Genomic DNA, 12403 nt, shown 5'->3' on the forward strand with positions numbered 1-12403 from the left:
TATGTGTGCGTTGGCCTCCGGGAAAAAGTTGCGAGTAATAAAAATAAAAACATTTTTCTACAGCAACATTGCTCCCAACTCTTATTTAAATTATCACGAATTTTATACAATATTAATCATAAAACGGGACTTAAAACGCTTTAAACTTAATTACATGCGATTAAGTTTTATAATGAATATTTGCTTCCAACTGTCTTTATCAATGTTCATAAAATATATGGAGGGTAGGTACGTCTACCCACCATAATGAAAAATATATTTGTCAATGACTCTGTCCAACTGCTGTGGTTAAAGTTCATAACGAAAATTTTATTTATTAACTCTTTAAATAATACATACAACGTGTACCGCTACGTACCACTTAAGACTGTAAGTCTGTACCTACATGGATTACAGCAATGCACATAGAAAATGTGCTAAATGCGGAGCAACGGCTGTTGAAGCAGCCAGAGTGAAATTTACAACTTTAGTGGGTTCAGAAGGAACCGAGTCATAACGCATCTGGAAAGCGTATTAATTAACCGTGAAGAAATGTATGAATACAAGTTGGAAATCTGTGTAAAATGCCGTGTGTAAAGTGTAGTGTATCTGTATCTGTGTGTGTACTGTAAAGTGTAATAGGTAGGCATGCCTAATGTTATTTGTATAAAAGGTACTGAAAACTTTGTGAATGCGCTTTATTAATGTCTATTTTTTTATTAAGTTGCCAGTTGCCAGTTTTCAGTGTATATTTTTATATGTAAAACATTTTTTAATAAATAATATATATAATGTTATAAACATAAACATGCCTTTTATTTAAATCAATTGATAATACCACAAACAAGGGGTAATATTTGCATCTTGCATATATTTCGTGATATGAAGATTACAAATATGTTTATCAACAGAATTACTACCTACCAATACCCGCCAGGCTAAACCGGTTATCAACTTTAGTTCCATTGGTACACAAAGACGGCGCCACTAGTATAAACGTATAAACGGTTGGGGACATTTTTTTGTATGGAGTTACCGTTCTTCTCCTAGTGAGTATTATATTCTTTGCTCTGGTGACATCAAGGTCTTTAAGAGGTCCATGTATAGCTTTAAGATCCACAGTAGCCGTTTTGGCCGCTATAATGCATCTTAAGCCGCTAGTGTTATAGCTCAAAGTGAATTCTACCACCTTAATATCTATATGAGTAATAAGCAGCTGCAATTTTCACTTAAGGTTCTAAACAGGCGATAAAAAGTCTTTTATAACTCCGTGTATCATAATCGCTACTTAACTCTCTTGTATCACTTACAGTCGAAAAAAGAAGTTATGAGTCACCATTATCGATCATGTAGTCGCAGACGAGCGTTATTCGATACTGTTGCGAACGCAACCTTTATTTGTATAATACAGTAACTAAACGCAGCCGTCGGGCTCGGCTAGTATTTGGAAGCTTTTTCTAAAGCACCAATAGGAGCGCTCCACATATTATGTATCGCGGCCAATTAGAGGCACCCAAATCTTAACCACTATTTTCGGACATTCAAATTATGCAAATCACTCTTTCATCAGCCTCCATACAATCACCACACCACTTTTACATTTAACCGTTTAGTCAAGGAACCCTTGTAAAACCAGTACCTATTGAAATTATAATAGTTTACTTCAAATCGAAGCTTTTTATTTGAGTCGTCGAGATCCTGACCTGCACGGCGGCTACATATGGTCCTTCGAAGCCTTCAAGACAAGGGAAGATTTGACCAACAACGGGTTCTTCGTGGAAGTGGACTTTGACCATACTTCGAAATCGTCTTCGTTGTCTTCAGTTTCTTCGGCTTAGGAAGAACACGCAACGGACGTCGAAAGCAAGGGGTCCCAGCGTCTACCGGCATAAGGGAGGCGTTCGTTGGACATCCACCACATCGAGGACTTCAGTTCCAGTACATCGCATCACCTGAATACGTAGGACTAGACAGAGTGAGTTCGTTCCAATTTCCTTCCATTTCCCTTCTATACCTATCTTTCTTGGAATTAAGAATAGCTCTATACGTATCAGGCACAAATAATTCATTTTCATACAAATCAATTGCTAAATACATTTAAAACAATAATTCATATCGATAAAATAGCTTAGCTTCATATAACTTCGCAGTTAAAATCTTATTACATATTAAAAAGCCGTCTCCATCGCTTATTATCAATCGCCTCAGTAACATAAAATTGCTAAATCATCACATTCCGCGCGCAGCTGCTTATCTAGTCCGCTTCTTTTGTTCTCGTCAGTTGCATTTTAACTCGTTAGTGATCACACATATTAGGTAATTGCATTTTTAAATTTACGTCTTAATCAATATGGCTGACACGTTAAAGGAGTTAGTTAGGAAACGTGGCAGTTTGAAAGCTAAATTAACTTTGTTTAACACATACATTAATGTGGCTAAAACGTGTGAACAATTAAGTGAGTTACAAATAACGGAGTTGCAGTGTCGTTTAGATAAAATAGAATCGGTATACCCAGAGTTTGACGCTTTACAGATGGAGATTGAAGCGTTAACTGAGAAACCCGATGAAGCATATGCGGAGCGGGAGCAGTTTGAAAGCCAGTTCTTTGTGTTGGTTTCGACTGCTCGACTTCTTTTGACTCCTACGGTGCAGTCGAGCGGCGGTCGGCCCGGGCCCGGATCCGCGGCTTCCACGTCGTGCGGCGCCGGCCGGCAGGACTTCGTTCGTCTGCCCAAGATTGATCTGCCTCACTTCGATGGGAACTATCAGCATTGGCTCGGCTTTAGAGATACGTATATTTCACTTATTCATAATAATCCCGCTATCAATGACATAAGCAAATTTCACTATCTTCGTGCATCTTTAAAAAGCAGTGCCGCCCTTGTGATTCAAAGTCTTGATTTTAGCAGTGATAACTATCATAAAGCGTGGCAGTTAGTTTCTGAGCGGTATGATAACCCGCGCCTTTTAATTAACAATCATATGCAGGCCCTGTTTAACCTTGAACCGATGCAACTCGAATCGAGCTCTTTATTACGTAACATGGTGGACGTAACTAACGAAAATTTGCGTGCGCTTGGCACCTTAGGGGAGCCCACCGACCATTGGGACACCTTAGTTATCTATATAATGTCTAAGAAGTTAGATCTAGTAACTAAGCGTGAGTGGGAAGAGCACAGGAACCTTTTAACAGGCTCGCCGACGTTGCAGCAATATATTAAATTTTTAAATAACAGGGCTGACTTACTCGAATCTCTTGGCAATAATAACGTCAATAATAGCGGTTACAAGACATCGAAACATAAATTGCATTCACATAACGAGCCACAAAAAACACATAATTATCTTACAGCTACAAAAAACAATGCTTATCGCAAACCTATTGTTTGCCCTTATTGTAAACAAGATCATTTCTTATTTAATTGTGAATCTTTTCGTAAATTAGACATTGATAATAGGATAAAAAATGTAAACGGTTACTCAGTATGTAAGAATTGTCTTAGGCCGGGACACTTAGAAAAGCAATGTGTGTTATCTCATTGCAAATACTGCAAACTTAAACATAACACTCTTTTACATAAACATGTTGACAAAGAGTCTTCTAGCAGTGATGTTCCGGTGCCAGATGTTCATTTTAGCGGCAACATTCAAACTAAAGTGTTTAGCCCTACTAAGACTTCCGGACTACTGTCCACAGCGTTGGTGCACGTGAGTGACGCGAATGGAGTGCTTCGTGAGGCGCGTCTACTCCTGGACAACGGGTCTGCTACCAACTTCGTGACGCAGGATCTGTGCGGGCAGCTTGGGTTAGCGACACGCAGCGTGGGAGCCACGATCACAGGTATCAATGAGCAACTTTCACATTGTCCGGAGTCTTGTGACATTACAATTCATTCACTTCATAGTAACTATACGACGACCGTAAACTGCTACGTTGCCAACGTAATAAATACATCTATGCCGCCTTGTCGCATAGATCTTACCAACATACCTATTCCTGCCGACATCACATTGGCAGACCCATCATTTTATGAGCCTTCCGCTATCGATATTTTAGTCGGGGCGGAAATATTTTGGGACGTCTTAGGTACCGCGCGTATTAAGTTAGGTAAAAATAAACCTCAATTACGCGAATCATCTTTAGGTTGGCTCGTGTGTGGCTCCATACCTGCCTACAACAAAAACACAAACGAATCTTATTTTTGTTCGTTCATCACACATAATGATGACACTAATCTCACTCGTTTTTGGGAATTAGACTCGGTGTCTTCTACACATTGCATGTCTTATGAAGAGCAAGCGTGCGAAAAAAGTTTTCTAGAAAATACCATTCGCGATCAAGATGGCCGCTTCGTTGTGACATTACCTTTAAAAGAGTCACCGGAAGTACTTGGCGACTCATATCAAATGGCCAAGCGCCGTTTCTTGGCATTGGAGAAACGGCTCGCACGCGACGCTGCCTTCAAAACCTTATATTTTGATTTTATTCGCGAGTACATCGACTTAGGTCATATGAGCGAAAATCAATCATCATCATCATCATCTGCGCCATCAGAAAAAGCATTTTTCTTTCCACATCATGGAATTTTGTGCTCTAGCACAACTACACGTTTAAGAGTCGTTTATGACGGTTCGGCTTCCACGACCAGTGGCAAGTCCTTCAATGACATCCAAATGGTTGGCCCGACTGTTCAGGATGACCTTCTGTCAATCTTATTACGCTTCAGGCAACATAAGTATGTTGTCTCAAGTGACGTAGAAAAAATGTATCGAGCCATATTAGTACAGCCTTCTCAACGCTCGCTACAACAGATCATCTTTAGGTTCGATCCTTCTGATCCCTTAAAAACCTACAAATTGAACACCGTCACATACGGGACTGCGTGCGCACCTTACCTTGCAACTAAATGTCTTGTTTCTCTTGCCGATGACTGCCAGGACGCCCGAGTTAAACGCGCGATACAGCACGACTTTTACGTAGACGATTTTCTAAGTGGCAGTGACTCCGTAGAATCATTGGTTGAGATTAGTAAGGGTGTAGTCACAACGTTACAATCTGCGAAGTTTAACCTGCGTAAATGGCAATCAAATTGTCCTGACCTTTTAAAATCAATTCTTGAACATAAAGAGGATAACAGTAAAGCCCTCAACCTTGATAGCACGTCGCCTTGTAAAACGTTAGGTCTGTACTGGCAAACAGGAACAGACAAACTTCTATTTTCTATCGATATCAAAATTCCAAATAAAATCACAAAAAGAAATATCTTGTCTGTCATAAGTCAAGTGTTTGACCCACTAGGTCTCGTCGGGCCGTGTATAGTGGAAGCCAAAATCATATTGCAGCGTCTTTGGCTGTTAAAGTGCGAATGGGACTCTGAGCTCCCATTAGACATAAAAAATGAATTTCTATCTTTTGCATCGTCACTTACAAATTTAAATAAACTTAAAATTGACCGCTGGGTATTCAGTGACTCACCTATAGAAGTTCAAGTACATGTATTCACAGATGCGTCAGAGCGTGCATACGGCACCTCTGTCTATATCAGGACTGTGGACGGTAGCGGAGCGGTTTGCGTTCGTCTTATAGCGTCAAAAAATAAGGTCTCCCCCCTTAAGCCCTCCACAATCCCAAGGCTGGAGCTTTGCGACGCGTTGCTTGGCGCAAGACTCTGGACAAAGGTCATTTCATCACTGACCGTGAAGGTTGATCATAGTTACTTTTGGTCTGACTCTATGATCGTGCTGGGCTGGCTCGCAGGGCCATCTAATAGACTTAAACCGTTCGTTCGCAACCGTGTGAATGAAATTCAAGAGAGTACACGCGAACAAACATGGAGCTATGTACCCTCAAAGCTGAACCCGGCAGATCTAGTGTCACGAGGAATGAAGGCTGATGACCTCAGCATGTCCACACTATGGTGGACCGGTCCAGACTTTTTACATCACTCCATCATTCAATTTCCTACAACGCCTAATACAAACGCAGATAATCTGCCAGAAGTGTCATTTCATACAAACATACAAACAAACATAAACGAAAATAACAATCTTATAACTAAACTTATCACTAACAATTCAAAACTTACAAAACTAATACGAATCGTAGCATATATTTACAGATTTATACATAATTGTAAAAATAAAAATAATAAAATTACATCAAATTTAACATATGCAGAAATAAAATCAAGTAAAACTAAACTTCTACAACTCGCACAGCAGGAATCATTTCCTGAAGAGTACAAACTCTTATCTTTGGGCAAGCCCTTGCAGCCGAAAAGTAGGCTACTTTCGTTAACGCCCTTCTTAGACGATCAGAAATTAATACGTGTCGGTGGTCGTCTTAATAATGCTTACTATAGTTACGACGTTAAGCACCCAATCTTATTGTGCAGCAGGCATCACCTTACCAAACTGCTCTTTGATATGCAACATTTGGCATTATTGCACGCCCCGCCTCAGCTCTTACTAGCAAGCATTCGGCAAACATATTATCCGCTCGGCGGAAGAAACCTGACGCGCCAATTAGTCCATAAATGCATTCGCTGCATCAGGTTCAAGGCTAGGCCTCTTCAAATGTCTATGGGTAACTTACCTACCGATAGAACACAATTAGAATATCCCTTTTTACATACGGGAATGGATTTTGCCGGACCAGTGCTGATAGCTGATCGAAAGGGTAGGGGTAGCAAAACAATTAAATCATATATTTTAGTTTTTGTCTGTCTTTCAGTCAAGGCTCTTCACTTGGAACTTGTTACAAGTCTAACGACAGAGTCGTTCCTTGCTGCTCTCCGCCGCTTCATGAGTCGTCGGGGAAAGCCTCGAACTCTGTATTGCGACAATGGGACTTCGTTTGTCGGGGCATCAAACGAGCTCAGTAATTTCTTAAAAAATAATCACGATAAGCTGCAGTCAGGTATGGCAGAGAATCTTATTAACTTTAAATTTAGCCCGGCTTACTCACCTCACTTCGGCGGACTTTGGGAAGCCGCAGTAAAATCAACAAAATATCACCTCAAACGCATTCTATCTCTTACACACTTAACGTATGAAGAATTAAATTGTTGCCTGATTCAGATAGAAGCTATTTTAAATTCTAGGCCCCTAACCCCCTTATCTTCTGATCCATCTGATCTGACCTACCTATCGCCCTCTCATTTCCTTATTGGACGTTCTCTTCTGTCAGTCCCACAAGAACCTCTGACTGAAGAAAACATCTCGCGGCTTGAACGGTTCCAGAGAGTTGAAAAACTCAAGCAGCATTTTTGGAGCCGCTTTTCTAATGAGTATGTTACTCTCCTCCAGCAGAAGACGAAGTGGCACACCTCAACGGACCAGCTGCAAGTTGGGACTATGGTCTTAGTCAAGGACCGCGCACTTCCTCCTCTCCTGTGGCTGCTGGGACGCGTCACGAAGCTGTACCCGGGCACGGACAACGTCACCAGAGTTGCCGACATACGCACGAAGAAAGGAGTCATCCGTAGGGCGTATAACAACTTGTGCCCCCTCCCTATTACTTAGTTAATTCTACAACTTCCATTTTATTATTGTCTTTTTTTTGTTGAGTCTCTCAACGCCCGGGAGTATGTTGCGAACGCAACCTTTATTTGTATAATACAGTAACTAAACGCAGCCGTCGGGCTCGGCTAGTATTTGGAAGCTTTTTCTAAAGCACCAATAGGAGCGCTCCACATATTATGTATCGCGGCCAATTAGAGGCACCCAAATCTTAACCACTATTTTCGGACATTCAAATTATGCAAATCACTCTTTCATCAGCCTCCATACAATCACCACACCACTTTTACATTTAACCGTTTAGTCAAGGAACCCTTGTAAAACCAGTACCTATTGAAATTATAATAGTTTACTTCAAATCGAAGCTTTTTATTTGAGTCGTCGAGATCCTGACCTGCACGGCGGCTACAGATACCTTAGTACATCTTATACTGTTATTAGAGTATTACTTAGAACCTAAGCCTATAGCGCCATGTTAAGATGACCGATGAATCAATAAGCAAAACAAAAACTATTAATTAGAACGTAAATACTCCATAAAAATCGATACTTTTACTCAATATTGACCTAATGTTAGTATTGTTATATTTAAAACCGGACTTCATGTAGTATATTGAGTAATTTTTCGAAAATTAAATACGGTGGACCACAAATAAAAAAATATTATATTCAGATAAATATGCAAAGGATCAGAGGCCCTTTAAAATTTTGTTAGTAATACATATAGTTTTTGACAGTGTAATTAATTTCGCCATCATAAATCCGCAGATAACTCCTGCATCAGTGAACTAAAATAATTATTTGCTTTTAATTATCCGCCATTACATTTCACTTCAAGCTGTCATAGAGCAAGCTTACGAATAATAATACAAAATGGAAACATCTGCAACCAAAGCAGATAGGGCTAAGGAAAAAATGTGCAATTACATTCTTGAGTGTTACAAATATTGACTTTAAATGCTAATATACCATCTAAAGCTGAAAAAATCATCTATATGGCCCTACACTACTACTCAAATAGTTAGTATTCGCTTATTTGGCACCCTTTTAAATCCTAAGTACTTAATCAACGCTATTACAACACTACTTTAGCGCTCTTCTACTACAACAGTTTGTAGTCACCTATATGCAACCCATCTAGCTCCTAAAGAATTATTTAACACTATTGTAGCTCCACTGTACCGCTCTTATGTCTCTTTTTTTATCCGCTAACCCTACTGTAGCACTGTTATAAATCTTATGGTGATAAAATTTGTGCCCAATCCGGGGTTAAAACGGGGTTATAGCCGGCTATAACTCCTATTTTTAGAGCACTAACGACACCTAAAGAGTAAATAGGCGCTTATATAAATCTCTTCTAACCCTTAAATTTAGCGCCTAATGTTAGTTGGGTATAAACTTAAAAGTAATGTGGCATACGACCACGGCGATCCTCTGAATCTCTGTAAATATATAAAAATCAGTAAATTATATTACGTTGTATTTTTATATAAAAAAAATGGTAACATTTATAATATTTCCTGCTTGATAATTTTAGATAAGAATTCTATCTTGTTTCATACTTTTTAGAGCGCGATTTGCAGTAGTCGGGTTTTAGTTTTTGAACTTATTTTTTATTTAATTAATTTTGGGGTCATGATTTCGTTACTAACTTTTTGAAGTCACTTTATATTACTTTTAGAATAGAATAGAATAGAAATAATTTTATTCGTAAGCACAAACACAAAATAAAAACTTATACTAAACAGAGAAACATAAAAAAGAGAAAGTGCCACGAAATGGTCTCACCTCAGCATGTTGCTGGCGACTTCCAGCGCTGATCTTCCGATAAGACCATCCGGTGAAACAATCACGACAGGTAACATGAATAACAAGAGAATTAACAACAAAATTAATACATACACAAGACAAAGATAGTAATTAGAATACAAAAGACAAAGATAGCAATTAGTCAAGAATACATTACAATAAATTACTATGTATAGTTTTACTACGTACAATACAGCTGTTACATTATCAGGTCAAACTCATCTTGGCCGTACATTACGCCTGACATTACATCTAGCGCCATGCGGCAGCTGCGCAAACTAAACTAAAATGACAAATAAAACAGGTCGATTTGTTACGAACAAAAGCAGTTTAAGCAATATTTTATCGATCTTACAGATTTAACTACATATAGAGAGTCACAAGAGGGCGAGAATAACATTTTTAAAAGTAATGTGCCATGGCAATGCAGAGGGAACGTAATCTAAGTGGTAAGTAAAAGCAGTAACTACAGGCAGCTTGTATCGTGTAAGCAGGTTTCCTGGCTAAGTTGGTGGCTAAGCATGTACTGTTTAAGCTTCGTTTTAAAAGTATGAATACTTTGCAGGTTCCTCATTGGCGGTGGCACGTTATTCCAACATTTTGCGAGGGCGTCCTCAGAACAGAAATGCACGCAGAGCGCCGCCTATATCGGGATACGCCCTTTAGTGCCTATGAGGGCGCCGAAGGCGCCCAGTTTTGGAACGCGTACGTCGGGCTACGCCCGACTCTTTTAGTATGAGGGCGCCTTCGGCGCCCGGCTTTGGAACGCGTACGTCGGGTTACGCTCGACACTTTTAGTATGAGGGCGCCGAAGGCGCCCGGCTTTGGAACGCGTACGTCGGGCTGCGCCCGACTCTTTTATTATGAGGGCGCCGAAGGCGCCCGGCTTTGGAACGCGTATGTCGGGCTACGCCCGACTCTTTTAGTATGAGGGCGCCGAAGGCGCCCGGCTTTGGACGCGTATGTCGGGCTACGCCCGACTCTTTTAGTATGAGGGCGCCGACGGCGCCCGGCTTTGGAACGCGTATGTCGGGCCACGCCCGACTCTTTTCGTATGAGGGCGCCCGGCTTTCGAACGCGTATGTCGGGCTACGCCCGACTCTTTTAGTATGAGGGCGCCGAAGGCGCCCGGCTTTGCAACGCGTACGTCGGGCTCCGCCCGACTCTTTTTGTATGAGGGCGCCGAAGGCGCCCGGCTTTGGAAGGTGTACGTCAGGCTACGCCCGACACTTTTAGTATGAGGGCGCCGAAGGCGCCCGGTTTGGGAACGCGTTTGTCGGGCTACGCCCGACTCTTTTAGTATGGGGGCGCCGAAGGCGCCCGGCTTTGGAACGCGTACGTCGGGCTACGCCCGACACTTTTAGTATGAGGGCGCCGAAGGCGCCCGGCTTTGCAACGCGTACGTCGGGCTCCGCCCGACTCTTTTAGTATGAGGGCGCCGAAGGCGCCCGGCTTTGGAACGCGTACGTCGGGCTACGCCCGACACGTTTAGTATGAGGGCGCCGAAGGCGCCCGGTTTCGGAACGCGTACGTATCTTGTAAAAATATTGACCGTTTCATACTTGTACATTTTGGCTGATCAGGACTTCTATACCTATTCACGTTATAAAATGTTGCAGGACATTAAAAAAACACCATGTATAGCAGCCAAACAAATTTCTTTTGCAAAAACCTTCTTGTATCGCCGTAGTCGCGTAACACGCGGATAGAATCCAGAGCCCTTGTAGATTCATAGTTCGAATCACCTAACCGATAAATTAATGTTTTATCTGGCGCATGCAAGCAAAGCCGGGTGCAAAAGCTAACAATATTTATATATTTGAAATGTGCTAATTGAGCTCTTTCCAATGATGTATAACACATCATCATTACTTAATTTTAGTTTTTTGGTTCGTGACTTTATGACCTCTAGAGAGCGCATTGTTCATTTTTTTGTGACGCCATATAGCCTATAACCAGCGGACGATTAAGACGATTCGAATGACACATCGTTTGTTAAAATATAATAGGTACTTTAGAAGTTATGAGGGAACAGATGAACATACATACATACATACATACATACCCACATACATACCGGTCAAAATCATAACCCTCCTTTAGCGTTGCCGTAGTCGGGTAAAAAGGGACTTCCACTTGTATTACAAGTTACAAGTTTTTGATAAACAGGGCACACAGGTCGTCCCGCCATCTCTTACGCTGCGTCTTACGTAAACGGACAACTCGCGAACGCGACGCGGCGCGGCGCGGCGGGCCCAAGGCGTTCGCGTTCGCAACGAGATCGCCCACGTAGGACACTTCTAGAGGTATCAAAGCATTGATTCACCCCGCGACGCGTCGCTTCGCTTCGCGTGTTGTAGGTACGCCTACGTAGTACGTGGTAGCACAGAATAAATAATAGTACTAAGTACAGAAGACTCACTCTCTAACAAAACGCGTCTGTTACGATCAGCACAGATATGGCGGCTAGGTGGCGACAGCGCCACGCGTGGCTTATGGCAAACCCCAAAATTGGGGCCGAACGGATGTACTTTTAGCAACCTGTAGCAAAGCGACGAAATCGCGGAGTGAGACACGCGGTGGTAGTACGCTGCGTTAGGCCGACCATGCCGGCGTTTACATTGCGGCACACACTCCGTGCCATTACCGTTAATTTACTATTTTATATTTTATTTCCAAATAAAACTTAATACCGGGTGTGGCCTGTAATATGAGCAAAAAATTTAACTTTAGGCTGTACTCCTCATACTGACCAACATTTGTTCAGCGACTTTTAAAAACAACTTGTGGTTTGATTTTTAATACCGTCTAAAGATTTTTTCTAAGACGCAATGTATTGCGAATTTTGTTATGTTTAAGGCGTGACAAGCAACGTCAATCACAATGTATGGCGTGGCGATGGCGACCATTGAAGATAATATTTATTTTGTATGAAAAATAAAGAGTCAAAATACTTCATAATTTTTTAAAGTTGTAGAACAAAAGTGTCACCGTTTGAGGAGTACAATCTATGTTTTAATTATTTGCTCATGTTACAGGCCACACCCGGTATAAAATTAGGTAGGTACACCACAGTCGAATGAAAACAAAAAA

General features: G+C 41.3%; 1 long non-coding RNA gene across 1 annotated transcript; it reads left to right on the forward strand.

Moving 5' to 3' along the window:
- The first annotated feature begins 1352 nt into the window (after window positions 1–1352).
- Window positions 1353–7860, forward strand: LOC134676948 (uncharacterized). Its single transcript, XR_010099970.1, has 2 exons — window positions 1353–2435; window positions 2513–7860. It is a non-coding gene; the product is annotated as an uncharacterized LOC134676948 (long non-coding RNA).
- The last annotated feature ends 4543 nt before the right edge of the window (window positions 7861–12403 follow it).

This window comes from Cydia fagiglandana, chromosome 25 (assembly GCF_963556715.1).
Source record: "Cydia fagiglandana chromosome 25, ilCydFagi1.1, whole genome shotgun sequence".
Lineage (NCBI taxonomy): Eukaryota > Metazoa > Arthropoda > Insecta > Lepidoptera > Tortricidae > Cydia > Cydia fagiglandana.